This window comes from Lynx canadensis, chromosome B4 (assembly GCF_007474595.2).
Source record: "Lynx canadensis isolate LIC74 chromosome B4, mLynCan4.pri.v2, whole genome shotgun sequence".
NCBI lineage: Eukaryota > Metazoa > Chordata > Mammalia > Carnivora > Felidae > Lynx > Lynx canadensis.
Window position 1 is genome coordinate 35,133,762 of NC_044309.1, and position 19,802 is coordinate 35,153,563.

General features: G+C 45.5%; 1 protein-coding gene across 11 annotated transcripts in view; it reads right to left on the minus strand.

Moving 5' to 3' along the window:
* The window catches only part of CACNA1C (calcium voltage-gated channel subunit alpha1 C), a 664,692-nt gene that overhangs the window by 166,901 nt on the left and 477,989 nt on the right, over positions 1-19,802 (minus strand). The window lies entirely within an intron of this gene.

A 19,802-nucleotide genomic window follows, 5' to 3' on the forward strand; every position in this document is an offset into this window, starting at 1 on the left:
AGAAGTATGCTCTGATTGATGCAGCACCATGTTGTGGATTGTTTGTGAGGGGTATGGCTGGGCCCAGAGAGAAGGGGTTCTTGGAGCCCTTACCTGATACTCTCATCTGCTTGGGGAGACTTCCCTAGGCATCATTTCATCATGTCACATCACTGCCATGCACCACACAGAACCTGCAGCCTACCTCCTGAGCCCCCTGTGATTTGGCTTTATTCTATCTCTACCTACTGAATGCTCAGGGCCAGGCATTCAGCTCTCCTCTTGACCTCTGGAGCATGCCACACTGGGTTAGCTTGGTTTGATGCCATTTTGTGGAGAGCCTAACACATGCAAGGTGCTTGCCAGCAACTGTGTACCCACCTACATCTGGTCTTTGCTGCAATGTCCCCTGGGCTCCTCCACGGGCATAAGACCCTCTTTCCCTCCAAGTCCTATTGTCTTCCTGAGGCCTTCTTGGACCAACAGAATCACAGCATTCTTCCTCCCCAAACAGGTACTGTTTGTATCACGTAGTTCAGTGCTCTGGTATATTTACAGTTCATTCTCTGCTCATTAGGAAGAGCACAGTACTGTTGTTACTCTTGGGAAACCATGCCATTTAATTCTCACAACCACCTGGGGAGACAGCCAGGGAAGGTGTCTTCATTCACAATTTCTAGATGAGGAGACTGAGGCTTCGTGTGAGCAGAGGATGCAGTCTTGTCAGTCCTCTGCTCGCTGCTGCTCCCCCAGCCAATGGTGTCTTTGACTCTGGCTGGTGAATGGAGGGAAGAGCCACACCTCATTGACTCACCTGCTTTTTTCTGCTTTACTTTCCTGTCCTTTTCTTTCCACCACAGCTCTCAGAAAGCAGGGCACCTTCCGTGGCACCACACTGATTTCCCTGGGAAACCAGATAGGCAGTGCTGCAGGCCCATGACTTCTGCTGGAGGCCCAGAGGCCACTCACAATTATTGGTTAGCACACACCCCCATTCAGCTTTCTTCCATAGCTCTTCTTCACCCTCAGAGAGGGGTCCAGATGAGCATCTCTGGGGTGGGGCCAGGGTCAGCGCTGTTTCACTCATTCTCCCTTTCATCAGGGCGGGGACTGGAACACACACAGCCACCTGCTGAAGCCTCCTTCCTCCCTCTTTGGCTATGCTGGAGAAGGGCTCAGACTAGTGACCGCTGGGTATGGTGGCTCATGCCCACAGCAGCGGGGGTGACTCTAAACCAAGGCAGAGAAGGAGGAACCACTCCCAAACCAAATGTGCAAGGAGAACATGTGGATTTTACTGCCGGACAATGTCACTTTATTATTCTACTGAATATACTCTCCCTCCAAATTGTTCCCCTTAAGATTTAATCTGAATCAAAGGAATTATTCACTCTGCATCCCTCCTCCCTCTTTTCCCTCATCTTAGAACTCTTCTGTAATTTCTCAGGAGAGTTGGGCTGGCTGGAGAGGCTGATTGTTCTTCCTTTAGAAGAGAGAAAGGGTTTTTGAAATCTAGAGAACAGGAACCACTGTCTTCAACAAGCAAAAGGCCTGGAGGTACTGGCAGGAAGTGGGAATGCTAATGCTCCAGAAATCAACTTTAAATGGGAGGCATGACCTTGGGTTCACCTTGGCCTTCCTGCATGGGGTGTAGTGCCACCTCTGGGTTATTGCACCCCTTCTGAATCCTCAATTCTATGAGGATTTGTGCTGTGGGTTCAGTGGCCCAGCAAACCCAAAAGGAAGGACACAGAAATTTTGGTTTTTGGACACAGTCATGGTCACGGCAGGTGGGATAAAGAACAGGTGTTTCCAGTAAGGAAGAGAACTGCTGGTTGTGTGGCCAGCATGATGAACAGGTGTTGGTGGTCCGTAGAGAGGGGACATGGGGACTTTGGGCAGATCCATGCAACTCTATTGCTTTTGCTGCTTGCATTATGGGAGTAATCCTTATCTGATGGTTAGCTGAAAAGGACTGAAGATAGAGTATTTGCCTGACTTGGGGAAGCAGAAAGGAGACAGTAGCCCATTTTTTATTACAATAAAACTGTAGACAGTGAGCCTCCTTGCAGATGGGAGGGACTAAGCACAGAGGTCAGCACTGGTGAGGAAAGATGTCCTGCGTAGGGGTGGGGGAAAGAGAGACGCAGGCAGAGAAGTGTCATGGAAACTGTGTATGCCAGAGTCAGGAGCCCTGTTCTAGGGTCCTCCTCAGCACTGACTCAGTGTCTGGGAAGGATACATGGTTTTAACAGCTCAGTGCTTCCCTCATAGGTTACTTGGAGGACCAATGGGAAGATGTGGGCAATGATGTCAGAAGCACAGCCCTAATGGAAATGTAAGGCAGGAGGGAAAGCAGAGACAGAGAAGCAATTAGTGTGAGTAATTAGCCAGGCGAGGGTAATTAACAGTGCCATCAGGAGGGCACTGTTGTGCCCCCTGACACCTCAGACCAGGGTGTGGAAGTTAAATAGCAACTTGTCTCCTGTCAGCTCAGGAGAAGGAAGAATTTTATAAAAACTGGAGTTGCACAAAAATGGAAGGGGTTTCTTGTGACCTGGTTGGTGAGTTCCTCTCACAGAATGTTCAAGAAAGGGGGGGGGAATGGACTCCATATTGTATAGATGCTATACAGGAGTTTCATGCATAGATGGAGACACCAGGGGAGTAGGAATGAGCTTCTGAGACACTTCCCAGTGCTGAAATCCTAACATTCAATGCTTTCAAGGTAGAGACAAAGTTATCAGGATATTGGCTCTGGGAACAGAGCAGAAGCATAGCTGCTGGATGCTGGAGGGAGGCCACCCAATGTTCTAGTAAGAACTTTGGACATTGTCTATCCTGTAGCCAACTGTAGCTGCCCAGCCATGAAGGGCAGAGACAGGGTCTGTGAAAAGGAGGATATTCTCTGCCTGGCCCAGACACCCATAACTTCTGGAATACAGGACTCAAAGAAAAACACAGTGCCAGAGGGGGCTATAAGGGATCAGAACGCTCAAGGGTTTATAGAAAACCAGAGATTATTACTTTTACATACTAGGAAACTGAGGCCTAGAGGGGGAAGGGTTTGTTCAAGGTCACAGAGCTATTCATAGTACAGCTGAGACTACGAATCAGTCTCCTACTTTTCAGGGTCTTCTTTCCCTTCCACTTCCCCTCCTTATCACCAGGTATTTCTGGCAGGGGGAGGGGGGTGGGGGGTTACCTTGTTCTTTGTGCTCACCTCTTTCCTGCCTGACAAAAGAGAAAGAGGCTGGTCCTTAGAGTCAGACAGACCTGGGCGTGAGTCCTGGCTAAGACTTGTATTGGCTGTCTGGCCTTGGGCAAATTATCTGAACCTTATCTTTCTCATCTGAAAAAATGGAGATAATACCAGTCTTGGAGGTTTAAGTGAGGATTAGAGATAATATGCCTGGGAACTGTATATATTTATTGGGGAATGAAAAAGCAAAATTCAGGCTAAACAGAAGAACCTCAGGATCACTTGCTTTGCATCTAAAAGGTCATCTGGAGTCTGAACACTTCTTAGTGATGATATATGTGTTCCCAGGGCCAGTCCCTAAGGATGGCTGCAGTTAATGGAGCTCCCTTTGGGGCCATCAACTTCCCCCATGTCTTCATCATTGTTGTCAGTCCTTTCATGAAATATTCATGAAGTTCCTACTGTGTGCTAACAGTAACTTACCTATGGCACAGTCTCTGCCTGGAAATGCTGTCTCTGCCTGGAAATGCTTAACAGCTCATGAGAAGACAATCTGTAAACATCTTTAACTACCATGAATCCTGAAAACCTATTTAAGCACAATTGGAAAGAAGATAGCTGCATTTACATCCCTTTTGTGCTTCTTGGATTCTTTTTTTAAACCCTAAATGAAACCAAGAACCTGCCAGAGATTGTGTTCTGGTCTCCTAACCTGCTCTCTGCCTTGCCATAAAAGGTTATTTGGGACCACAACCTGGGCACCATGGTGGTCCTTCTAGCCTTACTCTGGATCTCAGTTGGGTGCAATCATATGGGTCCTGGGCCTTTTTAGAGTGGCCCCTGCTCCAGATTTCTGTAACTTACTTGGCAAGAATTTCTGCTTCTATGAACCAGTGACACTAGTCACAGCGATATTGGAGCCTCAGTTCCAGTTTGGTTTTAAATAGATTTTTGTCTAAATATATTTTTTAATATGCAACAATTGGGTTAGTCTAATGACAAATGTCATCCCCTACCATTGCCAGAGCAACATGCCATTTCCGTTAGGAGTGATGCTTCCTGGCCAGACTGAGGCATGGAAAATAATTTTGGGTCATCAACATTTCCCTTCAGTTTCGTTGATCTGATTAAACTTAGAAACGGAAAGAGGAATTTACAAATTAGATGCTGTTCTCTATTTATTACCAAAATGGTTGCTTTCCACTACATCCAGGAGATACAGTTGAGATCTCATTAAGTCTCAGCTTGTGATAACATTTACTCCATAAATCTCCATCACATCCAGTGAATGAAATGAGCATGATGCCAAAGACCACATAATGGATGAAAATCAAACCTCTGCCCCCTTGGAAGAGAGTTGACCTTTTCAAGCCTTAAACGTATTCAGTTCTCCCATCCTAAAGAAGCAGCTAGGCATTTATTCTTGGTACTCTCTTAACCATTTCCTGACTGCCATTCTTAGCCAGCTAGCTGGCCTTACAGAGAGAGAAAGAAAATAAGGATATTTCTGATACTTCTCTGGATGAATGTGAAGAATAAAGTGGAGAAGAGGTGAGGACCTGAAGAAAAACATCAAGGAATGGGCCTTTCCTCTAGCAGAAGTTAGAAATGTTGACAGATCAGAAATGGAAGACAAAACATTAATTTGTGTGTCTGACTCATTATATATCCTCTGCTAGATGACATCTGGCCCTTCCTGGTTTTAGCTCTGACACAGTGACAAGGCAGGCCCCAGTCATCTGTTCCCAATGGCAGAGTTTCAGACTTTCAGGCCAAGACCACACTTTTCTCCCTCTCCCCCCTGAACCCCATCTCTCATCCCTTTTCCAACTGCTACTCATTGCCTATCTGCCAGGCTCTGTGCTAATGCTGAAAATACAAAATTTCCACCCTCATAAGGTATGTGCCCCAGTAGATTGTATAAGATGGATAAATAAATAGACACAATATATGGTGCAGGCCTGGAGTAGTCGTTCTGGGAGTGAGGAGAGGTGGAGGGTGCGGTGAGGGGAGGGCAGGTAGAAACGGAGCTGATGCAGTTCCAAAGGCAGATGGTGGAGCTGGGATTTCAAGGCAGGGAGATCGGAGTGCATATAGGTGCCAGGATGGTCTCTGGAATAACAGGCTGCTTCCAGAGTTCAGGGAATCCTGCAGGAGACCCAGTACAAATTCTGGGGGTCTGGGAACTGCAGGATTCTAGAATCAATTAAATCCTTCTGGGGTTTGATGGACTGGAGAGATCCAGGTTTGGTTCAGACTCCTAGGACTAAAGCTAACATATGTCAACTTAGAAGTACAGAAACAAAAGACATGGCGGGGTGGTGGGGGAGGACTTTGCAGCTGTCTGGCTCAACCCCTCATTTTACCAATGAGAAGACTGAGAAGGACTAATTGCCAATTGGTAACTGAGTGGGACCTGGAAGCCAGTGGCCTGTTTCTCTTAGGCTCCTAATCAGCGCCACTACATCACACAGACTACTCCCACCTAAAACTCTGGCATCCTGTTAGGAGAGAAAGGTGAGGGCCATTCATCTCACATTGCTGCACTCTCAACTCATCTCATCAAGTGGATTAATGTGATTACGGAAATTATAATGAAAATGTATACCATCTGAGAGGCTTAAAAAGCAGCTCTACAATTTTTACTAAAGCTTGGGATCTTCCTGAGGAAAACCTAGGGTGTTTTGCCCAATTGTCAGCAACCGACCACTGCAACTTCACAGTCACTGCTGAATGGCAGAATGGGCTGTAGGTCAAGGGGGTTAGGGCCCTCTACCATTGGCATTACTTTTCACACCAAGAAGAGGCTCTCCCCTCAGGTGATAGCAGGGATCTTTTCCTCTGCCTGTGCTGGGTACAGCAAATGTGGTGCCAAACTTCTCATCATAGCTGAACTCAGCTTACTGAAGCAAGTAATAATACATACAACGAGACTCCAACTCTGAATATTTCTGACTAGAAGGGGTCCTCAATTTTTTCTTGTCCACGTGTAAGGTGTGTATGTGTGCAAGTTTGTATATATGTCTGTGTTTATATGTACGTATTGCAATTTCAGAGAATTTTGTTAGCATAGTAACTGGCCTGATACTGGATACCATTATCATATCTCATGAGTCATTGAAATGAGATACAGTGGTTGGACAGGTTGATTTGAAGCTTGGAATTGGGAAGGTAAACAAAGGCTTTTCCCCTTAAAGCCAGCCTGTCAAGCATATAATTAAGGCTTTCCACCTCGTCAGTAAGTTGTTGAGAACAAATCTATTATATCACACCCAAACACAGCACAGACAAGTTCCAGGGCAGTTGTAATAATTCCTTAACAGCTTTGGGCCTGTGTTTATATTTTCTCTTGACCTCTAATCTTGGAATGCTTGTGTTCCTGCATATGAGGCACTGTGAAGTCCTGTGTATGAGATTTAGGGTATGTTAGTCAAAACCAGCTTTATGCTTCGCAAATTGTTTTCAGAACATCATTTAGGGAGCATCAAAGGCTTTTTAGTCCAGATGTTTAAAAAGTATCTTAATATTCATACTTTTTTTTGTAAACAAATAAAAATAAAACAAACCAACACCAAGGACGTTATCAAAATTTGAATATACATTTTTGGAAAGGACAAATCTTAAACTTCTTCCATCAAAGCTCTACCTAGTGAATCGTCCCTGAAGATCTTTGCTGGGAGTAATTTTTGTCAGTCTGATGAACTAATATGAATTAAGTCTTTATTGAAAAGAGTATATATTAGTATGAATCTGATTGCATGGCTAAATCTTTGTCTTCCTTTTTTTCTCCTAGGCTATCTGGAGATCTCATCTGGAATAGGACATTTGAGTCTTTCACTCTGGTCTTCCTCGATGACCTCTGCAGGAGACCATTCATTCATGGACTGTATTTTGTGAATAGAGTCTTAATTGCAAACATTTTTCTTGCTCATCCTCCACTTTGAGATGGGTGACACTGAATGTCATGATAGTCTGGGTCCTCCTGGTGGATCCAAACTGGGGGTAGGGGGAGGAAAGTTTATGGCCTTTTCATTGAAGTCTAAGGGTAGGCCTGAAGTCAGGTGTTCAGAAATGAACAACAGTGATTATTCTGTTCTGGGAGGACTGTGCCTAGTTCCCACTATGTTGCCCTTGAGCACGTTGTATGATCTGCTCTGAGAGTGTTAAAATCTACATGCATATCTGAGAAAAACTAAGTTTGTAAGCACCGTGAGTGGGGAGGAAATCTGCCCTTTGCTGTCTTCAGGAAGCATACCAGTCTTATAGGAGATAGGGTCCTATAGAAATCACCCAGATGCTTCTCTTAGCATCTGGTAAGGCATGACTGGACGCTGTGTGGCTCTGCCCAGATGCTGGGAGATAGACTCAGTGACCTGAAGACCCCTTTGTGCCCCAGGACTTTAGGATTCTGTGATTTTCTGATTGTGCTGGAGCCATCCACTTGGCTAAAGAAGGAATCCAGAGCCTAGTACAGGGACACACAGAAAAGTCACTGCAATGGAGTGTTTGTGTCACCCCAAATTCATATGTTGAAACCCAACACATACCAATGTGATGGTATTTGGAGGTGGGACCTTTGGGAAGTCATAGGTCATTAGTATAGAGCCTTTAGGATTGGGATCAGCAGCCTTAGAAGAAGAGGTCAGGGAGAAGGCTTGTGCTCTTTTTACCATGTAAGGACACAGAAAAAAAAGCAGCCCTCTGTAAACAGGAAAAGGACCCTGCCTAAGAACTTGACCACACTGGCACTCTGATCTTGGACTTGCAGCCTCCAGAAGTAAGAGAAATCAATCTTGCTTGAGCCATGCAGTCTATGGTAACTGGTTACAGTAGCCCAGAGGGAGGCAGGAATAATGCTTAACTGGACCAACCCTCCCTGTTCCAACTTTCCCTCTTCTCCTTGCCATCAGCCCAGCCGACTACTGACATTTTGCCTTCTGATTTTAAGAGTTCCATTCATCTTCCCAAGGGACCACTCTTCTATTGAGCTAGTCCTTTAGGGTGATTTTGTTGTTCCTGACCAGGCTCCAGTCCTGTCCTACTAACCACAAGACTTAAATGCACAGTGATCATAATGATTAATAGTCCAGCACTTACAGCAGGTACTATAGTTATTTAAGAGGACAAAATATTTCCTATTATATGGGAGCATAAATCTCTTTTGGAAACACTGTAGTTATCACCAGAGGCATGTGCATTTCCATTTGATGAAGTAATCCTGAAGGATGGAGCCATCAAAGCCCTATGTTTGGGATTGTTACTGAACTTTTTTTTTTTCCATAAGTTACTTAATCACAAGGGCAGGGATTAAATGAGGTAGAGTCACTTGAATTCTACACATGGAACCTTTCAGGGTAAAGGGACTGCTTGTTGGTGTGTTTATGGTCGTGGATAGAAACAAGCCTTGAACAGCAGGGGCCAAGTGTTGACAGGGCTCCCAGACATGACAAACTAGCTCTCACGGGGAGTCCTTCAGGGGGACAGGTCACTGCTGCAACCCCTCCACCATCCCTGGGTCTGGTAAATTACTGGGTATTTATCCCAAAGACATTTTGGTCTGTCATTCCCCAGGACTGTCCTGGTGGATGCAGGAGATGGGTGGAAAGTCATCTTTGCACTCCATTCCCCTTCTATCACCCTCATTTTGGCTATATCAGCCCTTGAAATGACCGACCTCCCTGCTTGCAGCTTCTCCATCCCTCCAACCACTTGTTCCCATTAAGAGCATGGTGACCTTTCAACAGTGAACTCTGCTTAAGTCTCTTCAGTGGCCCCTCCTTATCCCCAGGATAAAGTCCATGTCTGAAGCCCTCTGGGACCAGGGCTGTCTTCTTTCTTGGCTTGTCTTTGGTTTCTCCCCCTGCACCCCAGAGTCAGGTCCTTTCCTTTCTCCTCTTCCTTGTTTTCATCCTCCTATTACTTGCCTCTATACTTGATATATGTGGCTCCCTCAGCTTACAATGTCCATTCTCCTCTTTTTTGCCTTGTGAACTGCTTCTGGTCTGTAGCATAGTTCCTGCCACGTGTCCACACAACTCTAGTTGTTCTTTCCCCCCTGGGAACTTAGCTAGACTATGTTTCCCAGGCCCTTGGAAGCTAGCTGGAGCTGGTAACTATTTTGGCTGATGAGATGGGGATGGCAGCCATGCCCACACTTTTAGGCCTGGTCTTCAAAGCTTCCCGAATGCCTTTCTATACTTCCTCTCCCTTCCTTCTTCTTCTGGTCACATGCAGGGGATCCGTAGAGGCCCAGGGGGTGGTATAGCTGCCAGCAGGAAGAAGCCTGGTCCTCAAAGACTGCGTGGAGGTGAATGTCCCCTCCTACCAATATCAAACCCACACTGAACTGTGGAGCAAGAAGTAACCTTCACTGTGTCAAGTGATTGAGACTCGATTTGCTTATGACAACAGTTAGCCCACCCTGACTGACATGGCGCCCCTCCAGAATCATTCCCTGGGTAGGCGGCCTGTCCACCCTCTTCCAAATGCTACTTCCTCTCTCCTGTATTTCTCCAGTACCTTTTTCATACCTTCAGCTCACTGCTGTAACCTGTGTGTGCATCTATCTCCTTAACTAAGCTGTAAGTCCCCTTAGGACATGGACTGTGTTTATTTATCTTGGTATTCTGAGCGGACAGTTGGTAGTTAAACATGTGTTGAATGAACGCACAAATGTCTCTCTCAAATGAGCATGTGTGACTCCACGAGGTCTCCCCAAAACTGTTCATTACCATAAGGCCAGTGATCACAGTTTCTGTGCCCCTTCTGCTGGCCTCCCCTACCACACACCCTGATGATGGAAATATAGTACGTGGTTAATCTCCTTCCATTACCAGATGATAATTTTCCACATCAGCACACATGATAGAGGCAGGAGCTGTCACTCCTTCTCCTTCACTAACAGCCTTGTGACAGATAATATATCTTGATGTGACATGGGGCTTTTATCTGTCAGTGTTTATGTGGAAGGAAGGGAGGGATAGGTGTTAGGAGCCAAGGGCAACTGTACTGTGGGTGGCTCTGCTTGGGGGCTGAGCACTGGTTATCAGAAGAAGTGGATCAAAGGAAATTTAGGATGCCTCATCTCCCCTTAGATCACTTTGCTGAGCTACTTCCAGCTCCCAGGTGTGTCGATCTGTTTGCAAAGCACCAAATTAAAATCGGCACTTTACTGGGCGCCTACCCTGGGCGAGGCTGAATGGGCAGATCCATTGTTCAAAGGGTTTTGTGGTTTCAGGCAGGTGACAAGACTTTTCCAAAAACACCACATATGAACTCCTTGCTGTGAGGCTGTCCCTGGCCAGGATTCTTCCTCTGGGCCTCTATAATGCCGAGGCTGCTAGGATTATCAGAGGTTTGAAAGCGATGACCCCATTGCACTGCATAATCCTGCATTGTCAAAGACAAACTATATCATGTACCTCACAGTGGACTTGCCAAGGTAGGAGACTGGATGGTCAGTGAGCTAGAATACCCCGTTCCTGGAGCATTCTGGTTGACAACACTATCCTTTAATCAAGTCCCAAAGGGCCCTGAACTGAAAGAAATTCTGACAGGTCATATTCATGTTTTCTTTCAAGCAAGATTATCTCTTAAACCATTCCAAATGGACGTGTTTTTTTTTTTTTTTAAAGATTAAACATACTTTATTTTATTTTATTTTATTTTATTTTATTTTATTTTATTTTATTTTAATTTTAAGTAGGCTCCATGCCCAAAATGGGGCTTGAACTCATGACTGAGATCAAGAGTCACATGTCCTACTGACTCAGTCAGCCAGGCACCACCCCAAATGGATAGTTTTTTAAAAATATTTCAGAGATAGAGAGAGATAGAGCACATGCATGAGCTGTGGAGGAGCAGAGGAAGAGAGAGAGAGAGAGAGAGAGAGAGAGAGAGAGAGAGAGAGAGAGAGAGAATCTTAAGCAGGCTCCATGCTCAGAGAGAAGCCTGACACGGGGCTAGATCCCACAACTCTGGGATCATGACCTGAGCCAAAATCAAGAGTCAGACAACCAACTGAGCTGCCCGGGCACTCCCAAGTGGACAGTTTTTGATCTCAGTTAACTTTTTTTTTTTCGCTTGAGCAAGATAATGCCATCACTTCCTGTTATGCTTCAAACATAGTTCTTATAATCATAAAGCTCATCCTTTCTCTCTTTCTTTAAACATCAAACTCATGCCCCTTTATGTTAACATTTAAGATCAGTTTTCCCTGCCACTTTCTCCCCTCTGCTGTCCTCTCCTCTCCCCCTTTCCTCTATCTTGCTTTGCCCATTAGACTGAAGGTAATAAATGCTGTAAGGAAGGAGATGAAAAGGTTACTCTGGCCTCTGGGGGGTTAGAGAAGTCCTCTTCTAGTACCCTTCTGGCTGGAGGAGGAGGACAGTCACCACAATACTGAGGGGAGAGATCATGGTATAAGGAATATATGGGTATAAAGGTATATAGTACAGGGTCAGCAGAACTGGACTCAAGGCCTACCTACCTGAGGTTAGGTGCAATGTGCAAGCTATAGGACATGAACAAGTGAACTTCTCAGAGCCTCAGTTCTTCCATCTATAAAATGGGACATGAATATCTACATAAGATGATCTTGGGGAAGATTAAATGAGATAATCTATGTCTTTCCCCCCTTGCATGCAAGGAAGAGACATGCCCCTGTCATGCCCTTAGCTCTGTCCTGCCTCAACAAGGAGAGCCCATAGAGGGCTGATATGTGTCCAGTATCCAATCTCATAATCCAAAAAGCACAAGCTGTGCGCCCCCTCAGCACAATGACTCCCCCTCAGGGAGAGAATGTGGGAGTGGAGGATCTCACCCCCTTGATCCATTGACCATCAAGCTTTTTCTTTCAGTGGGCCTATAATTCTACCTCCTTCCAGCTGTTCATCTAGGCCCACTTTCTTAACCCCTAAATCATTTCTACCCAGACTTCCAATGCTGATACATTCTCGGAGGGCCTACTCTGAGTATGGCTAAGACTAGACAAAGGGTATTTGGCCAAGTAGGTAGCCATGTAGATATATAAAACTTTAATATTCTTGATCCAAAGACTTGGATTCAACTCAATTTGGTTCAATCTTTTTTGGATAGGGGTAGTCTATTAATTATAAATCACTGTACTGGATGCTGAGTGGGGAGAATGAATAAGAAGTTAGTAAAGCATATTTTCTGCCTCCCAAGAGCTTTCTGTATGACAAGAGGGCTGGGCCATCTCTACTCACACTGGTGAAGCAGGGGAGAGGTCGAGAGTGTCTGACAGTGCTTGTCCTGAGAGGGAAAGTCTGGGAGGACTGAAGACATGCTCCTGCTACTGAGCTGGTAGGCAGGGTTGGAGCAGGTGAGTGAGGTGAGGAGGGAAAGGGTATTTTAGGGAGAGATGCATCAAAGTCCAGAAGCAAGAAAGTAGCAGACCTGTTTGGAAAAAAAGAGAGTAGTCTAGTTTTTCTGAGGGTGAATAGAGAGTGATATGCTCAAGCTATTGGCTGGAATAGATCAGAGGTGCTGGCAATACTGAGAGAAGATGTTCAGGCTTTATTTTACAGTTGTGCAGAGACATTTAAAGCTTTCTAGCAGGAAACTGACATGTCAGCTCTAGAAATATGAATTTGGCCACATCATGCAGGGTGTATGGAAGTGGGGCTGGCGGGCAGGGCAGCCATATGGTTACTACCTGGGGGAAGAGAGGTGGAGAGAAAGGGAAGGACGGGGTGAGGGGACTCTCCATGGGGCAGGAGGAACTGATAAGACCTGACAGTTGACTGAATGGAGGAAGGATCACAGAAGAGGAGGCGTGGGGAGAAAGAGGGAGGAAGAAGAAGCCCTCTGGCCCAGTGGCCTGTAGTCAGGAGGGTAGTGAAGTTGCTAGAGACAGAAGAAGGCTTGGAAGATGCTGGTTTGGGCTGGAACTCTGGTTGGAAGGCAGAGGATGCTCTCTCCCAGGCACTGGAGAAGGAATGGACCTTCCAGGCTCTGGGGCCCCACAGAGGACTCCTGGCCTTGCTCAGTCCTTTAAGATCTAACAGCCTCTTGGGGCACCTGGATGGCACAGTCGGTTAAGCGTCCGACTTCAGCCAGGTCACGATCTCGCGGTCTGTGAGTTCGAGCCCCGCGTCAGGCTCTGGGCTGATGGCTCAGAGCCTGGAGCCTGTTTCCGATTCTGTGTCTCCCTCTCTCTCTGCCCCTCCCCCGTTCATGCTCTGTCTCTCTCTGTCCCCAAAATAAATAAACGTTGGAAAAAAAATTAAAAAAAAAAAAATCTAACAGCCTCTTTGCTCTGCCCCTGCTGAGTGCACGGTTGGCCAGTGATCCCAGGAAGACAGCTCCCACTTATCCCTTCACATGGCAAGAGCAGCAGGAGTGATCTGGTGGCTCAGTGGGTAATCTTGTGTCTCCAGGAAACTGCAGCATTGCCTGGCAAGTACCTGGCTGAGTGCTTGCTGCCATGGGTGCTAGATCTAAAAAGGTGTAAGAAGCCCTCTTCTGGTACATTTCTCAGCTGGTGTTGACTATTTTCCTCACTGTAAATGTAACCATTTGTCTTCTTGTTGGGTGTAACTGATTTTTGGCACAAGCCCCCCTAAAGATATAACCCTGTGTGTGCTCTTGTACTCCCCCAGCTTGCCTTTTTCTCCTTCATATGTCATCACCACAGAGCCCTGGGCCCTGCAAGGATGCAGGAAGCTTCCTTCTCTCTTGAAAGGGTGTGTGAACTGGGAGTCTCCCTGAGTGGGTGGGGGTAAGGGGTAGGGAAGGGGTGCGTACATGCTTCCAGAGCAGGAGCAGTTATTAACCTATAACTTCACACACCAGTCAGGCACCTTTACACTGACCTAAGGCTGGTCACGGGCAGGCCATCAAAGTCTGTCAAATTCTATGGGGCTTTTACTTCTCCATTCCTCCAGAAGCATATAGCCATCATTCACTGAGAAGATTGTCATGGCTCAAGGTTAACAAGCTTTACCCCAAACTGATTTTGCTGTAAGAAGTATATGGCAGCTCACTGAAATTGCTATGTTCAACTTCTCACTTATGTTCAATACCACCCCTCATGCAGCTCTTCCACTGTTCCCAGGGCTGGGACAATGGCATCTATAAACTTGCAGGGCCAGACAGCACAGCAGCCAGATTGTGCTCCAAAGGCAGATGGCTACCTATGGAAACCCCCGCCTGGGTCTTTGTTATGACATGACCCCCCTAAGGGAGGTACCACACACAATGCTACCACTGGAGCCAGAGAATCCATGAAATAGTGTCACTGCAGAGCCCTGGTGTATAGCAACTCCCACTAGACACTGGCATCTTCAGGGCACAGCTCCCTCTCATTTCTCAAGAGCTCCCCACACCTTTCCATGACACTGCAATCCTTCTACCTTGCCACTGTCCTTGCTTATGTGGGTTCCATGCCCATTTGCCTGGCTTCAAATGACACTTTGCAAGAGTGGAGAATGATTCAGAGCTAGTGGACAACAGATGTATATATGAAAGTACTCCAAAAGACAGTCATCAATGATGCCACAAGAAAGTCACTTCTGAACAGACAGAACGAAGTAGCTGTGATGGTCAGGGCTTCTGTGTCCTAACAGCCCAGGGCAAGGTGGAAGATCCGTTGCCAAAACTTGCTTATGGACAGGCACTCACAAACTCTTGTAAATCACTTGCATTATATGTGCAGTAATATTTCCAAGCCCAGGGATTTGTCAAGAAACAGGGACACAGGGTGAATTAAGAGCAGCTGGCTGAGGACCTCACAGTGTAGCCTAGCAGGCATGCGAAGAGGGGGACACATCCCAAGTGCCATGGGAGGAGTGAGGGACAATTGGGGAGAACCATCTGACAAGACTTCTGTGAGGAGCATCATGGTGTGGTGGAGAGTCCTGAATGGTGAATCAGGGGACCCGGCTCTGAGTCCCGCCCTCTCCAATAATCAGCTCAAGTGAGCTGTTCCTATCTTGGACTCCAGTTTCTTCATCTTATCTCAGGCCACATTCCAACACTAAAGTTTTAGGGCCCTTGTTTGGACCAGCTGGGAATTAACGGGGGTGGGGGAGCAAGAGTTATCTGGGGTCTGCACAGTCCGCTGTCACTGAGCAGCATGGGGTCAGGACAGCCCTCTCACACATGGTAATTAAAGAGTACAAAATAATGGAGTCAAGGAAAAAACAGTTGCTAATGTTTCATCTCATGCAATCTGAGCCAGATGCTTGGTGGGATTCTGTCACAAAAATCTAGACGTGTGGTAACCCCTGACCATGAGCTAAGTCCACGGTAAATACTGACTATATGGATTAAATTGTAAAAAAAAAAAAAAAAAAAAAAAAGTTGAAATAATGATGCACATGCCCTTGACATGTGTACAACGTAAATCAGTGATTTTCAGATTACTGCTCTTGAGCCACATGGGGCCTTTTTATGGGCAACCTGCTGCTCTCATAAGTCCTCAGATTTCTGTATTTCAATAATACACTATCCCAGACTCTGCAGGGCATGTAGCAGTCACGCGGCTCTGTCGGGTAATGATGATTGGAAAAGTGGCTCCCGAGTCACATAACTGAATACCACTGGTGTAAATATTTAATCCTGCTTATCTATGTGGAAATTCAATGTTTCACTTCCACCGTCTGTCTGTCTTTTATATGCTCATCCACATAAATGTCTGTCAGACTGCAAGCTTTAGAGGGCTGGGACTGCATTTAAAATGTCTTAATGATATGAGACAGAGATTCCCATATGGGTAGATAGTTAATAAATGCATTTTTTGATCTTGAGGAGGAAAAAGAAAGAAGAAATTTCTGACTTTATCTCTTTCTCTATGGCTTCTCTCTAATGACTGGCCTTCTATTAGATTCAATATTGAAGCTGGAAAAAGGGCCCTGTCTCTTGGAGCAGCACATCTCTACCAGTGGGCTCTGTGCAGCAGTGATAGTTTTCTAAGTGGTGCCTTCAAAAGGGATGTTCGTTGCTGCTTGGAGGGAGAGGGAAGGCCTCTGCATTACCCTGGTCTTTACCCAAGAGGAGCAGGGCTTGAAGGCTAAGACACATGTGGCTGCCTGCTTTGGAAGTGACACAGAAGCAACAGTGCACAAGCCTACCCCCTGCTTGCTTCACCTCTTTTGGGCCCAGAAACACTTCATGAGTGTAATTTTCTCCTTCTCCTAAGGCTGTCTGTAACCAGTGGCAGAGGCAATGCCTAGTACTGAAATGACTATAGATGGGGATATAATGCAAGGTTGGTCTTTAGACACTAACCTCTTAGGGTCACATGCAGGCTGGATTACATGAGTCTTCTCCTCTCCTCTTTCTGGAAACACTTAGATGGCTGACAGCTAGGTCATGCCAACAACAGAGGGTCTTCAAACAATGCTTGATACCATTCTGTGAAGTAGCTAAACTCAAGAGATTCATGAAAGAAGACTCTGATTTGCCCTCAAGCTTTGACCCTAACCATTTCACCCACTTGCTCTTGCTGAGGCACCAGTGACCTCCACATTGCTAAGCTCAATGATTTGCTTTCGGCACTCACTTTGCTTGACCTCTGAGCAGCACGGACCCTCCTTCACTTTTCCTCCTGTCTGTCTGGCAGTGCCTGTCTAAGTCTCCCTTGCTGGTTATTCCTCATCACCCCTGTCTCCAAACATCACTGGGGCCCAGGTTCTTGGAATGCGTCTCACTTCTGTCTATACTACACCCTAGTACGGCAGCTAGGCTAATGCTGACTCTGCAAATTATAATTCTGTCCCAGACCTTTTCCCCAGACTTAGATTTATCCCAGTTGTTCACTCAACATCTCCACTTGGAAGTCTAATGGACATTTCAAACTTAAAGGTCTACAATGGTTTTCATGATATTCCTGCCCTGACATCTTTTCTCTCCCCATCTTCCCTGTATCAGTAAATGAGGACTCTACTCCTACTACTTTGAGGACAACCACCTTAGGATCTCCCTGATTTCTCTCTCTTTCACATCTCATATGTTATATGTCAGCAAATGCTGCCATTGTAGAGCCTGACTGCGTTACATCATGTTACCAGGACAAGGCTGAACACCGTCTCTTGAGGCAGTAGCTTCCCACCTGGCTCCCTGCTTCACCCTTACTCACCTTCATTTCATTTTGCACATGATGGCCAGGGGGATCCTGTTAAATTTTACATAAACAAAAATCCTGTGTGGGTCGTATCTTTTCTCAGCTTGAAACCACCTGAGGCTTCTTGGCTCCCTTCTAGTAAAAGTCCAGATTCTTATAATGATTTTCATGATCTACTCCTTGATTAACCTTGGACCTCATCTCCTACCACTGTCCCTGTTTTTCACTCCTCCCCAGTCACATTAGCCTCTTTTCTGTTCCTATGTCAGCCATCCTCCTGCTTCAAGGCCTTTCCATTGGCTGTTCCCTCTGCCTGGAATGCTCTTTCCCCAAATATCTATATGGCTCATTTCCTTACTGCCTTCAAGTCTTTATTCAGATGCTACCTTCTCAGTGAGGTATTTCCTGGCCACCTCCCCTAGAATTGCAACCTCTCAACACTTCTGCCTCCCTCTCACTGTTTTATCTTTCTCTACAGTACTTACCACTCTCTGACATACTAGTTAATTTATTGTCTATCTCCCCACTAGAATATAATTTCCATGAGGGCAGGGAGTTTTGACTATTTTGTTCATTGCTATATCCCCAGGGCCTAAAAAGTGCCTGGCACAGAGTTGCCCTGAATTGGGATGGACAGAAGGAGGGAGGAAAGAATGAACTAGAATAGGTTTTTGCATATAATTTCACTGGAAACATCATTTACTCTAATTACTTAGAGACATGCTCAACTATGCCCTTTCTCTCTGTTGTCTTTCCAATCCCTGTTCCTTCTACTTCCTCAGTGGTTTTGCAGCTTTTCCTAGAAAAAATGAGTAATTGGGCCCCTTTATGTAAGCCCAGCTACATGGAATGTGCCATTAAACTGTCCCTGTGCTGGAGACAGCTCCGTCTCACCGGTGCCCACCACCAGTGGCATTTTGTAAGTGCTGACAGGGATTCTGCCTGAAAGTTGCCGGGGTCATTGATGAAGAGTGATGATACCTTTTTGTTTTTTTAAATGACCACCTAATTTTTGAGATGAAAAGAACTGGTAAGTACACTAACCTGTAATCTTTTAACAATTTCAAAGGCTAAGATGTTACTTTAATTGAAACACATGTGTAATTTGTAACAGCATTTCTCTCCTCCTATTTGTTTTGAAGGGCAAACTATGAAGTTCTGAAGAAGAGAATATAGTTACTAAGCCACACACTTGCCTTTTCTGCAGATCTTTTCGTTGCCAACTCCTTAATAATTTAATCACATCAATTCTGCTTTTAATTGGACTTTCCCAATAGACAGTCCTTTGGCCCCATTTTCTGGCTCCGTTCCTAAGTCTCTCACATTCACTTCATTGCAAATGTCTATTTTACTCTCTATATCTTGCTTTTTCGATACATATTCCCTTGCCTCATTCCCTAGAACTGTTCTACCACCATCTCCACAACTGAAGGAGCCAGGTTCTCATTCTGTCCTCCAAGGACAGGTTGGCTGAGGATGAGAAGTAGACCCAAAAGTCTTCTCCAGCCATGAGGAAAGAGTATGAGGTGAGAGGCACAACAGTCTCCAGAGTTTGATTTCATCCATGTTTGAGCTTATGAAAATTTGGCAGAAACTTTGCCCATTGGGGTAGGCAGTTCAGTATGCTCTTCCCAAAGTTTAGCCAGATGGTGGGTGGATGGGTCTTGTCAGTGTGATCTGCTCCAGCAGCAAAGAATACTTCCTACTGGAAATTCCTTAGAATTTTTTCACTTAATGGGCAAGGCAGGAAGCAGCATACTTCTCCATGGAAGCTCTTGCGTTAGCCAGAGAACAGGAGAACTATATGTCTATGCAGATGGCAATTAATTGCTTAGCAAGTAGTGGATACTGAACATTTTTAATAACATGGGAAGAAACATGTTCATCGCCATTACTCATGAGTTAGGGGTTCCACCCTGACTCAAGGTGAAGAGAGGAGCCAAGATGCCATTTCCTGTGTCTTTGAGGTAAGCTTCTCTGTCACTCACAGGTCAACTTATCTATTCACCAAACCATTCAGTCCACCAACTGTTCAACTACTCCATAGTACCATTAACAGTATAAAATTAGGTGCCAGGCATTTTTCCAGAACAACCCTCAATGGCATTATTGCTCACTGTTACAATCCATCAAAGGTGTTGCCTTCCAGCTTGCCAAACTACTTAGTAGAGCATAAGGGTCTCTTCAGGTTGTTAATTTATGTTGTTACCAGTCCCTTGTTGTTTGTGTATTTTAATTTTGTATTTTCATCTTGAGCAGAGTTATTAGAAAGGGAATAGTTGATAGATGATAGTTAAATCAGTCTCTGAAATGAGGGAGCAGACATTCTGTTCTTTGTTCTCATCTTTGACTGTCTTCTTCTCTTTTCCCTGCACCTGCTCCTTCTCCCAGATTCCCAATTAGAATTCAGTTACTAATGAGTAGAAACACAAAGAAATCAACTGGGGAAGGGTTTGAACACAATGGACATAATTAATGCCTACTCACAAGGACAAGAAACTGGACTCACATGTTAGACACACATATGTGTGTTAG